Source organism: Pongo abelii, chromosome 6 (genome assembly GCF_028885655.2).
Source record: "Pongo abelii isolate AG06213 chromosome 6, NHGRI_mPonAbe1-v2.0_pri, whole genome shotgun sequence".
In the NCBI taxonomy this organism is placed as follows: Eukaryota; Metazoa; Chordata; class Mammalia; order Primates; family Hominidae; genus Pongo; species Pongo abelii.
The window spans coordinates 124,997,837-125,011,742 of record NC_071991.2 but is presented as its reverse complement, the minus strand read 5'-3'; the positions used below and the strand labels follow the sequence as shown (position 1 = coordinate 125,011,742).

Sequence of the window (13,906 nt, the reverse complement as noted above, 5' to 3'; positions counted from 1 at the left end):
ATAAAATTTACCATCTTAACCATTTTAAGTGTACAGTTCAGCAGTGTTAACTATATTCATATGAGCTACTGTAGTCTTTTTAATTATATGGAACCAAACCTAATCCTAACTAAAACACAGTGGTTTTTTTTAACTGATCTTCAATAAACTAGTTAAATTAACAGACTCTCCATCTCCTTGGTAAAGTGTGCTAATCATGGCCATCACATGCGTACTCCCAGCTATTAAACTGTTCTCTAGGACAGTGGATCTCGATTTACATGTGCATCAGAATTACCTCGAGATTTTCTGATTCTGTGGGTCTGGAGTGGGGCCTGAGAACTTGACATTTCTGATAAGTTCTCAGGACTTTGATGCTGCTGGTCTCGGGACATACTTGGGGAACTACTGATCTAGGACACCATAGCCTTTGGTTTTTATCAGCAGAGCTGAATGTTAATAGGAAGCAATTGTATTTGTTCTTACACTGATTATGTGTATTGTATTTCTGATTGTCATTGTGTAATTTAACTAAATACTACATTCATCTATGAGAATTTAGTTGAAAAAATAGTTGTTTCTATGAAAACTAAATCAAATACTTTGTAACAACTTAATGTAGGTATTCATTAAAATAAAGCTACCAAGTGAGATTGGTAGGGCCACTGTTAAATATCAGAATAAATATGTATCTATCTATCTAGATATATCTATGTATCTATATCTAAAGCAATTATACATTCAAGTTGCTTTAAAAAGAGACTTTAATTTATTGTTTTACTTTAAATAAATTGTCTATAAATTGTAAATGATGTGTTAATGCTGGAATGAGTTAAAACTTCGGTGGACTGTTGGGAAGGCATGATTGATTTTTGAAATGTGAAATGGAGATGAGATTTGGGAGGGGCCAGGGGCAGAATGATATGATTTAGTCAATAAAGACAATATAGAACTTTAATCAGTGGATCCAATCTTTAAAAAAACCCCTTTGGAAAGCTGGCAAATGAGTGCATACTTAAACATTTTAAATTAACATTCTAAGTTAAAATAAAATGTTTAAATTAAAATATGCCTGGTGTGTTCTTTGCTTCCTTATTTTTTCAGTTAACTGATTGCTTAGCCTGGGTTACTATAATAAAAATGCAGAGCATATGAAAATGGCTTATGTGCTATTACTTTAATGAGGAACCCTATTTAAACAGAATGAAGAAAAGGGGAGGGAGAGCTAACATGAGAATGCTGAATTGCTCTGGACTGCACTTAGATTCACATGATTGATTTATTGATCTTGTACAACTGTTTCTGATGTGGTTTGGCTCTGTGTCCCCAGCCAAATCTCATCTTGAATTGTAATCTGAATTGTAATCCCCAGGTGTAGAGGGAGAAACCTGGTGGGAGGTGATGGGATCATGAGGGTAGTTTTCCCCATACTGTTTTCATGACAGTGAGTTCTCATGAGATCTGATGGTTTTATAAGTGTTTGGAAGTTCCTCCTTCATTGCTCTCTCTCCTGCCCCCTTGTGAAGAAGGTGCCTGCTTCCCCTTCTGCCATGATTGTAAGTTTCCTGAGGCCTCCCCAGCCATGTGGAATTGTGAGTCAATTAAACCTCTTTCGTTTATAAATTACCCAGTCTCAGGGAAGTTCTTTATAGCAGTGTGAGAACAGACTAATACAGTAAATTGGTATCTCAGAGAGTGGGGCACTGCTATAAAGATACTTGAAAATGTGGAAGAGACTTTGGAACTGGGTAACAGGCAGATGTTGGAACAGCTTGGAGGGCTTAGAAGAAGACAGGAAAATGTGGGGGAGTTTGGAGCTTCCTAGAGACTTGTTGATCATTTTGACCAAAATGCTGATAGTATATGGACAATGAAGTCCAGGCTGAGATGGTCTCAGATGGAGATGAGGAACTTCTTGGGAGCTAGAGCAAAGGTCAGTCTTGCTATGCTTTCGCAAAGAGACTGGCGGCATTTTGCCCTTGCCCTAGAGATCTGTTGAACTTTGAACTTGAGAGAGATGATCTGAAACTGGAGCTTACATTTAAAAGGGAAGCAGAGCATAAAAGTTTGGAAAATTTTCAGCCTGATGATACAATAGAAAAGAAAGACCCATTTTCTGGGGAGAAATTCAAGCTGGCTGTGGAAATTTGTATAAGTAAGAAGGAAACAAATGTTAATAACCAAGATAATGGGGAAAATTTCTCCAGGGCATGTCAAAAATCTTGCTGGGAGCCCCTCCCATCACAGACCCAGAGGCCTAGGAGGAAAAAATGGTTTCATGGGCTAGGCCCAGGGCCCTGCCACTGTGTGTATCTTCAGTACTTGGTGCCCTGTGGTCCAGATGCTCCAGCTCCAGATGTGGCTAAAAGGGGCCAAGATACAGCTCAGGCCATTGCATCAGAGGGTGCAAGCCCCAAGCCTTGGTGGCTTCCATGTGGCGTTGGGCCTACAGGTGCACAGAAATCAAGAATTGAGGATTGGAAATCTCTACCTAGATTTCAGAGGATGTATGGAAATGCCTGGATGTCCAGGAAGTCTGCTTCAGGGTCAGAGCCATCATGAAGAACCTCTGCTAGGGCAGTGTTGAAGGAAAATGTGGGTTTGAAGCCCCACACAGAGTCCCCACTGGGGCACTGCCTAGTGGAGCTGTGAGAAGAGGGCCACCATCCTCAGATCGCAGAATGGTAGATCCATGGACAGCTTGCATCATGCACCGGGAAAAGCTGCAGGCACTCAATGCCATCCTGTGAGAACAGCTGCAGGGGCTGAACCCTGAAAAGTCACAGGAAGCAACAGGGGTGGAGCTGTCCAAGGCTGTGGGAATCCACCCTTTGAATCAGCATGCCCTGGATGTGAAATATGGATTCAAAGGAGATTATTTTGGAGCTTTAAGATTTAATGACTGCCCCACTGATTTCATACTTGCATGGGGCCTGTAGCCCCTTTGTTTTGGCCAATTTCTCCCATTTAGAATGGGAGCATTTATCCAATTCCTGTACCCCCATTGTATCTTGGAAGTAACTAACTTGCTTTTGATTTTACAGGCTCATAGGTTGAAGGGACTTGCCTTGTCTCGGATGAGACTTTGGACTTGGAGTTTTGGGTTAATTCTGGAATGAGTTATAACTTTGGAGGACTGTTGGGAAGGCATGATTGATTTTTGAAATGTGAAATGGAGGTGAGATTTGGGAGGGGACAGGGGCAGAATGATATGGTTTGGCCCTGTGTCCCCACCCAAATCTCATCTTAAATTGTAATCTCCAGGTGTAGAGAGAGGGAACTGGTGGGAGGTAATTGGATCATCGAGGCAGTTTTCCCCATACTGTTCTTGTGATAGTGAGTTCTCACAAGATCTGATGGTTTTTTGAGTGTTTGGAAGTTCCTCCTTTGTTGCTCTCCTTCCTGCTGCCCTGTGAAGAAGGTGCCTGCTTCCCCGTCTACCATGATTGTAAGTTTCCTGAGGCCTTTTCATCCATGTGGAAATTTGAGTCAATTAAACCTCTTTCCTTTATAAATTACCGAGTCTAAAGGAAGTTCTTTACAGCAGTGTGAAAATGGACTAATACAGTTTCCAAGAGGCTATGTAAATAAGTGCTTCTTAGGATGGTACATACAGTAAGAACAAAGAAGCATTTACTTGCAGGCATCCATCTCCCATTGGTTAAAAGTTTACTCCATGGGGCATTAATTCCCTTACACTCACAGTTGGGCATGCATGAGGACCAGTGCCAGCTTCATGGGTGCTGGCCTGTGCAGTCATATGGGGCCCTGGGATCAGAAGAGGTCCCACTCTTGGGGTTTAATGCTTTGCAGTCACTGTTTTGAAATTCTTAATAATTTTATCTCTGAATATGTGTTTTGTAAGTGAAGTCTGAGGGACAAGAAAGTATGCGCTGGTGGGTTGGAGCCTGGGCTCACAGGTAGTCCTGTCTCCCCTGCTTCTCCCTGCCTTTCAGGAGGGTGCGTTCTCAGCAGCCTGCTCCCTTACTCCTACTGCGTCAGCCCTCTTCCTCTGTGGGGATGTGGACTCCAGCATTGGGAGGGCTGTGTTGTGTGTGCTCAGTCATGGGGAGGGTTCCTTGACTCCTGGGAGTGTTTGCACTCATCCTGTGCTCCAGGGAGTGCAACACTAAATAGAAAATAAAATAGACCATGAGAGGTCAAGAGAGACACTGTGGAAGAAAGGAAAAAGCTTTTTCCTGCTTTTTGAACAAATGACTTCACATTTTTAGTTTGTACTAGGGCCTGAAAGTCATGCAGCTGGCTCTAATGGGCACTAAGTGGGTCTGTTTGTATCATATCTTGGTGTCAATAGGGATGCACTGAGGCAAGTGGTAGGAGTGTGCAGCACAGGCATGGGGCAAGATATTACCAGGTTTTCTTTGACTGAAGTTGGTCAGAGGCCACACAGAGGTCATTACAGTTGCAGCTATGTCTGAAACAAGCGGCCAAAGGCCCAGGGGTGAGGGAAGGCCAAGATCTGAACTGGCACGTAAGAGATATTGATAAAATTCTCCCCTTGCATCACTCAAATCAGCTCTGCCCCCCCTATTATATCTGGCTTTCACACTATAATATGTGGCCTTTATTTTTGTGATGTGAAGATGTCTTTATGTCTTCCCTGAGAAATGAAGTACAAGGTCAATAATTCAGAGTCATCTTCAAAAGTGTGGCCAGCTGCAGTTTCTGAAAAGATTTTTAGTGAGAGAGCAAAATGAACTACAGCCCCATCATCTCTCTCCTCTACCACTTATTCCAGATTTCCCTCTTCCTTGGCCAATACTTTGACTGGTCTGGGTTTCTTTGCTGGTGGAGTGACCCAGACCATCCTTGAGGGACCTCGTCCTTAGTTGCCTTAGCTTGGTCAGGCACTGGTTGTTCAGTGGTCTATTTACTGATATCACTGGGCATGGAAGCACCAGGAAATGACCCAATGAGTCCCCTGGGGTTTCTGACATACTCCTTGATCCCATTGTGTAGCATCACCTAGCTTTTCATAATAATTAGAAATAAACTCATGCATCTGCCTGTTGATCTACTGGAAGAGATGAAAATGAACAAGGAGGAGTTGAGGCTTCAAGGCAGTAGAAATCCTACTCTGTTCCCTGATGGAAGTATCCCCACCCAGGACCAGGCACCCTAGTGCAAGCAGAGCCTAAGGCTTAGGGAATGGGAAGCACACATTATGTGAATCACTGGGAATTATGATGAAAAGAGTTAATCCTTCTTCTACTCACTGGTTCTTGGACTTGGATATTCTAGTTATTGGAGACACAGAACCATGTACTATGCTTGCTGGTTCAATGCCTAGATCACAAACTGGAAAAGAGCACAGTAAGTTTGCAGAGTGTTATTCTAGCACATTAAATGAGTCCTAACGGGTTATTACACTGTCTTATTAGCCTGGATGTTTCAGGGCGATGAAGTGTGTGGTAAGACAGTGGAGCTCATGGTCACATGTCCATTGTCACCTTCCTTTGATGTAAAATGGGTCCCTTACACCAGGCAATATTATGTGTGATACAGTGTCAACAGAATAGGCATATGTAAACCTTGGATGGCTTGGATGGTGGAGGCATTATGGAGAGGAAAGGCAAACCTAATCTAAAGCAGCTATCAAACCTGAAAAGATCTCTTTTTTTTTTTTTTGAGATGGCATCTTGCTCTGTTGCCCAGGCTGGAGTGCAATGGTGTGATCTCGGCTCACTGCAATCTCTGCCTCCCAGGTTCAAGCGATTCTCCTGCCTCAGCCTCCGGAGTAGCTGGGACTACAGGTGCCTGCCACCATGCCCAGCTAATTTTTATACTTTTAATAGAGATGGGGTTTCACCATGTTGGCCAGGATGGTCTCGATCTCTTGACCTTGTGATCCACCCGCCTCGGCCTCCCAAAGTGCTGGGATTACAGGTGTGAGCCACCACGCCCAGCCTCTATCTGAGGTAGAAGGTGATATAAGTGTAATTCCTTGAGGAGTGGTGCCATATCAATATCTCAGGGTCAGTCTCTGCTATTTGAAGGTTGGACAGTCAGCAGTGGTATTAGCTATGCTGACCTTAGTGAGGAGCAATTTATGCTACTGGGTGCATCCTTGGCATGGCAACAAGGATGGAGGCTATGTATGAGCCAAATGGCATGGGTCTATTGCACCAGCACCGTGGTGACCAAAAATGTTCATAAGACAAGTCACCCTGTTCATCCAGATGGTGAGAGCCTTGTCTAGGAGGGATGCTCTCTGGTGGGACACAAAGATCTAGGCATTTAGTACCTATATCCATATGTCCAGCCACATGCCTCTTCCCCAGACCTCCTTATTTCCAACTTTGTAATCTTGTTTTTTTCAGGACCCTGACCAAATGATTAAACCATTTTTTTTTTGCCACTTCCTAGGAATCAATATATATCTTTACTTCAGACCATTCTATATAGAGTGAATCACCAAGTATACTGCTTACAGCTATGCCTACAGGTAGAATTTTCCTTATCACTGTCCTTTAGGCCTGCTCCTGGATAATGTGGCTGCAGCATAGTTTATTTTATTTTACCACCAATGTATTATATTGACCCATCTATTATATAAATCATGGCTCTTTCCTTCCTCTGTTAATTGGTATTAGGAAACCCTTTACAAGGCTGTGAAAGTGAGTTGTGGAAGAGGTGTTACTGCAATGGAGTTAGGTGAATGGGAATCTGGACTACCTATTCATGTGATTTATTCATTACTTCTGGACTTGCTCAGGCCCAATCCTGAATATACCATTTTCATCGTACAGTGAATTGCTGCTGTGCTTGCCTGAACTCATGATTCTGTAAGTCTGCTCATATCTGGCTTGATGGGCAATTTCAGTTGCATAGTCATTTGGTGTCCCAAGGTCACGTGCTCAATCTCTACTAGGTCTCAGTGGTATACCAGCAGCTGTTTTACAAATGGAAAATAGCTCTTGGCCACAGAAGCTGTGGCCTTGCTTTAGAACCCGAGCTAACCCTCCTATTGAGGATTTCCAGATGCTTCGTGAATTATTCTTATCCACCACAGATACCAGATACTTCCAGCACCAGTAGATCTGCTAAGTGATAAGGTGGCAGAGCAGCTTGCACCCCTGAGTGGATTGCTGCCTTTTGAATGCAATCACGGGGAGAAGGGTGAGGGAAAAGTGGGAGTGAGTGGGAGAAGAGAATGAGAAAAGACAAATATGTTATTATTCAACTGGTCACCACTTGTATTTGAGAATGACAGACTTCTCAATCTTGTGGGATCATTTTTTTTTTTTCAGGGCAGTACATATGGAGGTAGAAGGGAGAAGAATTTTTCTGTCAGCTGTCATCATACCTCAAAGATGCACACCACAGGGCATGAATTTCCTTGCACTTCCCAAATGTAACTAGGTGGGGGCTGAGCAGGGCTACCTTAGCAGGAGGTCTTTGGTATATTAATAGGGAGTATCCCTGGAAAACTTGGGTGTTGGATGTGACAGATGTGCGATAAGGGCACGAAGGTAAGTGCTGTTGGTTTTGCAGCTGGGTACAAAGCAAGTGACCAAAATCCCTGGATTCAAGTGAGACTGACAGCCTCGAAGCAGCACAGAAGAGATGTCTGGCTTATCAATCAACTACAGGTCCTAGGTGAATTGGATCAGAGGGTTTCTGTGGCATTTATCTCCAAGATGAAGTGTCTTAATTAGAATTGACTGTGAGAATCATTCACCCTATTCTAATGATACACAAATCTCCTCTGCAACCCTGACTTGTCCTTGAAACTCCAAACTCATGTGTCCAACTGCCTACTTAATCTCTCTCCATGGACATTTAATAGGACATCTCAAACTTAACATGGCCATAATGGAACTCATTATTTCTCCCATTGCATCAGGCTTGCTTCTTCCCCATTGAGTTGCTCAATTCCAACATCTACAAGTTAACACTTGTTCTTCCCTTTCTTCTGGTATCCAACCTCCCCCGCCCCCACTTACCCCCATTACTCCAGTAACAACTCTCCCAAGATATATCTTGATGCCATTTGCTTTTCTCCATCTTTATGACTGCTTCCCAGACAAAGCCACATTCCTTTACTTGTACTATTGCAGTAACTTCCCAATACTTCTCCTTCCTTCTACACTTGCTCTGCCTGGAATCCATTCCTCACATAGCAGCAGGAGTAATGTTCTAAAAATGTGAAGTAGGCCGTGCGCGGTGGCTTCCGCCTGTAATCACTGCACTTTGGGAGGCTGAGGTGGGCGGATCACGAGGTCAGGAGATCGTGACCATCCTGGCTAACACGGTGAAACCCTGTCTCCACTAAAAATACAAAAAAAAAAAATTAGCTGGGCATGGTGTCAGGCGCCTGTAGTCCCAGCTACTCGGGAGGCTGAGGCAGGAGAATGGCGTGAACCCGGGAGGCGGAGCTTGCAGTGAGCCGAGATGGCGCCACTGCACTCCAGCCTGGGCGACAGAGCCAGACTCTGTCTCAAAAACAAACAAACAAACAAACAAAAAACAACTGAAGTAGATTATGTCACTGTCCTGCTTAAAACTCTCTAATATGCTCCCTCCTGTAGTTAGCAGAAAATTGAGTGATGGACAGGGTCTGATTCCTGCTTTCCTCTCTAGCCACACTGGATTTCTGTCTTTTTATTTGTTTGTTTGTTTTTTTAGGACTTTCTGAAGTGGCGTCGTTGTCTGGGGTAAATACGTAAATACCTGCAGTTTGTCATCTTGTGCCAAGAAGATTAAGGACACGGACACACACAAGGAGTGAATTTAGGAGCAGAGGTTTAACAGGCAAAAGAAAGAGAAGGGAGAACAGCTCTCTCTTGTGCAAGAGAGAGCAGCGCCCAAAAGGGAAATCTGGCCCGAGGCAGTTGCACACCAGATTTTATAGGCAGGCTTGAGGAGATGGTGTCTGATTTATATAGGACCCACAGATTGGTTGGACCAGGTGTGATGTTTACACAGCATGAAGGAAGGCTGGCCATCCCACCCTAATCTTATTATGCAAATGGGCTTTCCACTTGGTCAGTGCCATCTTATCTGCTCCTTACTGTACATGTGGCTGGCAAAGAGAAGGGAACGTGGAGCTGCCATTTTGAAGATGCCTAATCCCAGGTGGCCTTTTCCTATTGGCACAAATGCTAGCATTCATCCATGCAGGCTTCCAGCTTGCTTGTCTATGTCTGCAGTTCGATTTTACAGGCTGCTCTTTGTTAGAAAAGACAATGATTTTGGGGCTGCTTTTCATTAAAAGGAAAACCTTACCGAGGACTCCCATACCCTCACTATCTGCCTAAATAATTTCTTTTTAAATCTTATATCATTTGCACTAGCTGTTCCCTCTGCCCAGAATGCTCTTCTCCCCGATGTGTGCATGACTGGTTCTTGTGATGCGTAGCTTAGCCTAAAGGTCATCTCAAAGAGTCCACCCGGTATCTATCACATCTCCCTATCTCTAATTTTATCTTTGCTTGTTTATTTTCTTTGCCTCACCCCCATTAGAGCATGAGCTCCGTGATAGCAGAGAACTTGTCGTTCTTTTTTGCTCTTATATTTACTTACCTATAAATATAAGAAGAGTGCTTGGCACAAACTAGGCACTCAATAATAAATATTTATTGTCTGGGCGTGGTAACTTACGCCACCCAGCACTTTGGGAGGCTGGGATGGGTGAATCAGCAGTTCAAGACCAGCCTGGCCAACATGGTGAAACCCCATCTCTACTAAAAATACAAAAATTAGCCAGGCATGGTGGCACGCACCTGTAATCCCAGCTACTCGGGAGTCTGAGACAAGAGTATAGCTTGAACCCAGGAGGCGGAGGTCGCAGTGAGCCAAGACTGTACCATTGCACTCCAGCCTGGGTGACAAGAGTGAAACTCCATCTCAAAAATAAATAAATGAATAAATAAATATTTCTTGAATAAGTTCATGGATACTGATACTGGTAATGGAAGTATTTATAACTAAAGACTTCTTCTTTATAAATACAAAATGCCCAAGAGATGTATTTGTCAAATAATTTTTTTTTTAATGGCGTCCTGTTTTTCCATTTGACAGAAGAAGACATAAAGGCTGTTTCCAGAGGACTAACAGTTGGAGGCTGGTGGCCTTGATAGGTAATGCAGGATTTCCTAAGGAGGATTCGGATTTTGGGTCAGTTGGTTCAGTTAGTCGTGACTAACATGGCTGAAAATTTTAAATTGACCACATTCAAGTTAATTCATTTGTGTAGCATAGAGAAGACTGGAGCCTCTAAGAGGCTAAGAGAAAACCTTCAAATCTCCATACTGTGCCGGGAAGGTGCTTCTGTTATGTAGAAAGCACACAAAACAAGAAGCATATTCTAGAACCATTATATTACAATTATATGCACTCTCCAGAGGAATGCCCTCATCATTCTTTGATGTTATATTTGGGGCTGTCCTTGGAAATCATCGAGTTTAGTTTTCTCATTTTATAGATGAGGAAAGTAAGGACTAGAGATAAAGTGACTAGTTCAAGGTCAATTCTGTTACTTAGAGGCAGAGCCAGGACTAGAATTCAGAGCTCCTAAGAAGACTTTTACAATATACCATGGCATCCTTTCTCTTATTCTCGCGTTCCCATGGAAAACAACAACAACAACAAAAAAAACAAAAAACAAACCTGCTTAGATTTGTCTTAAACAATGTCCTTATGAGTGCTGGTGGAATCACCTTGCTCTGTGAAGCCTGCAGTGGTGGTAATGAGGAAGGTGCTGATCTTCCTTTCTCATTTTGCTTAGAATATTCTTGACTCATCATCAAACAAATATTTATCATCAAAAGGAAATCATTGTATTTTCATCTAGGGCTCCAGTGAGACTTAAAAAGTCACAGCAAACATTCTCATTCTGACCAGTTAACATTCTACTGAAACTCACTAGAAATAAATTCCTTGGAGTGTATTTTCTCACAGTGACATAGTTTGTCTCCTAAGGAATCAACACATGTGGTTGCCTTTCTACCTTTGCTTGACAGGTTTAGGTTTGCAGAATTTCAGAAAGTTTATACAGCTCTCAAAAAATCAGAACTCTTTTTCTTTGTACTGTATTGCTGTAATTAATAGTTAGGACTATCAGGACTGCAAATAATTTAGAAGATTTGGGGAAAACTGAATATTTTCCATCGCTGAAAACAATTCAATTCCATATTCTCTTTCCTGTGTATGTGCTCACCACTGACTTCTTTCCCTGCCTTCCTGACTCCAGCGGTGGAGGTGGGGTAACATTTTCAGTTTGCAGAGTTTTGCATCCATATTTGTTTTCTCTAGATAATTCTCAAGATGATTAGAAGGATTTGGTGGCTGGGGGTGGTGAACACCTATGTGCAATTTGAATATCTTATTAGCTCTGTCAATTTCTAGCTAAGCATGTGACCAAGAAGTTTGGATCAGGGTATTAAGATTGGAGCCCCTTGTAATAGCGCCCTTTCTAAACATTTTGTGTGATGATTAGAGCAGCATCATGGTCTTTTGTTTCCAGAGTGGGTTTGGGGAGCAGCAGACAGTCCAGGATTTTGAGTTCATTTCTTCTGGTGCAAAAGATTGAGCCCAAAAAACTGGCGAAAATCATCCCTGGTTGCTCATTCCTGCAGATGACTTTCATATTTTCTGGAGCTGCCTATTTTCAGTGCTTTCTGGGTCCTGCTCAGTCCCTGAAGAGGCAATTGCACATCTTGCTGCACATGCCCTGTAGCCCTACCTTTGTGCAGCCGTTCCCTCCTCAGTAAAATGTTCTCAGCACACAAAAGCAGCCGTTGAAGGGTACAGCTTCGGCGCAGCATGCCGGCTGCAGCGCGCCGCTGCACCATCTTCAGTGGTGACAGACGCTGCAAACCCTGCCTAGGAAACTAATGGAGCGTCCCTAAGAAATCCAAACTCCAGCTTGGCTCACCCCAACCTTCTCCCCCACCTTCAGACCCCCAGGTGAGACTAAAACAAACAGCACACCACGCGACCAGCAGACAGCCCGGTCAGCGTTCCTGTGAGAACCTGGGCTTGCAGCACGCCGGATCATCGCGGAATTCGACCTGAATCCTAGCATGTTTTGTTTTGCTGAAAGAAATGGTGTCATCATTGTTTTCCAGCAATTTATTTTCTTGTGGTAACGTAAAACATTTCCTCTGGGATGGGCTGAGAAAAGTCAGATAGACATTTTTACAAGTGTAAAGTACTTTGGCTTGATTCAGAGTGTGAGATTTCAGAAATGCCTCCTACTAACCAGGTTACCCAGGCAGGGCTTCAAGCTGCCCCTGAGAGTGGTGGCTGAAAGCAAATGGGATGCTGCAATTTGTGGGGATCTGTTTCAGCATTTATATTTAAATACATTTCCCTCGAAGAATTCTTAATTGGAGATTGCGCCTTGAGATGCTCAAATAAATCAGGGAGCCAAACCTAGTTATTTCGCTTCGTAACCAAGCTTTATTTCAGGACTTTCTTTCCCCTGCGGTTCTTGCCCCAAAGCGATCTGTAAAGCGAACCCACTCTGATACAGTTTGAAAAGTGCATTTTGTACTTGGCTCTTTCTTTGATCGAATTAATCTGGGCTTTTTTGTAGTTCTAAATGAGGCCTATGGGCTGACAATGTAGCTGTTTAAAGGGGATTTTAGGGGATAATAGCCAATGCAAATAGTGCCATGAGAATGGCAACTTGCTTTTGCACTTTCAATCACATAATAACAGCAAAGAAAGCTTTTAAAATGAATTGAAATTTTGTGGCATGCCATCTGGGATTATTTGGGGAAACAGTTCTGAATACTGCAGTTGGGCAAAAGAATGGAGGTATGGTCTGCTCTTAAGCTGACATGTTTCAGATGGCAACCTTATGCTAACTGGTGCAAAGTTGGCTAGCATTTTTTTTTTTCTTTCTCTTGGATTATCTGCAAAAATTCTCTTTGATTGCTGGTATTTGGGTCTGAAAAACTTTTCTATTGTTGAAGAATTCAATTCAACTCCTTGCAGCTGCTGATCCCCTTATTGTTCTACTGGTTATGTGTACGCGTCTCAGATGAATGTAGCCAAGCCTTTTAGTGCCTTAATAGGTGTCTACATAAAGGTCATTTATTCTGTCGTACTTGTTTCAACAAAAGTTTATACACAAACAACAACCACAGCTAAAACATTCACATTAATCAATTTCCTCCTGATGCAGAATGCAAAAACCGCCTCAAGCCATGTCTAGGCAAGAAAAATGTTTTCCGTATATGATGTTGTAAAGCAGCAAATAGTTTAAGCAATTTCATCAAGAGCAAAGCATAATTGTTTCAGCACAGTTTCTACCTGAGAGAGCCCATTCTGGTGCTTCTGTGTCTCTGCCACCACACTCAGGTTAGGGTTGAGGGCAGAGAGGGACTTAGGATGAAGTTTGTTGAGGTTTTAGCTCTTTCATCAATGTTTACCCTAGTTTGGGAGCTGTTCTCTATAAACTTGTGGTGGACATAAGCTATTGTCTCTGCAGGAAGGGATGCATAGATAATACTAGAATCTAGAGAAAATTGCATAAAGGAGTACAATCAGGTATCTAGAATTTGCAAAAAATAAATTATTTCCTTGCAGGTATAAGTGCCCCTGATGTACAAAATGACCATAGCCATCCCTTTTCATCGTCAAACTCCAGCAATGGCTGCTTTTAGAAAGAAGTAAGTGATGAAAATAATAAGCTCCCAATTGTAAACACTAGTGAGGATCCCGAAATGCTAACTAAAATGCTGGACGGGACAGAGACAAGCAAGGGTTTCTAAGGGGCCTTGTGCTGTGAGGGGACTGCCCAGCACAGCGGACGTCATGTGGGAGTTACAAAACTCTGGCCACGTGGGGGAGGGAGTGAGGAGGCCCACCCACCCTACCTCCCACAGCAACTCCAGGGAGCTTGCCTCTGCTGCCGGGTAATTCAGAGACACTGCCACGTTCTCCAGTCCATCTC

At 43.1% G+C, this 13,906-nt stretch overlaps 1 protein-coding gene across 7 annotated transcripts in view; it reads left to right on the top strand.

Moving 5' to 3' along the window:
- Positions 1–13,906, top strand: part of GCC1 (GRIP and coiled-coil domain containing 1) — a 104,891-nt gene that overhangs the window by 38,292 nt on the left and 52,693 nt on the right. For 3 of the 7 annotated variants that reach the window (XR_008526826.1, XR_008526824.1, XR_008526820.1), the window contains one exon: positions 10,024–10,082. The exons of the other annotated variants lie outside the window; for them this stretch is intronic. The gene's annotated coding sequence lies outside the window, so the exon portion shown is untranslated. The remainder of the gene's footprint in view (positions 1–10,023; positions 10,083–13,906) is intronic. 7 annotated transcript variants of the gene reach the window in all.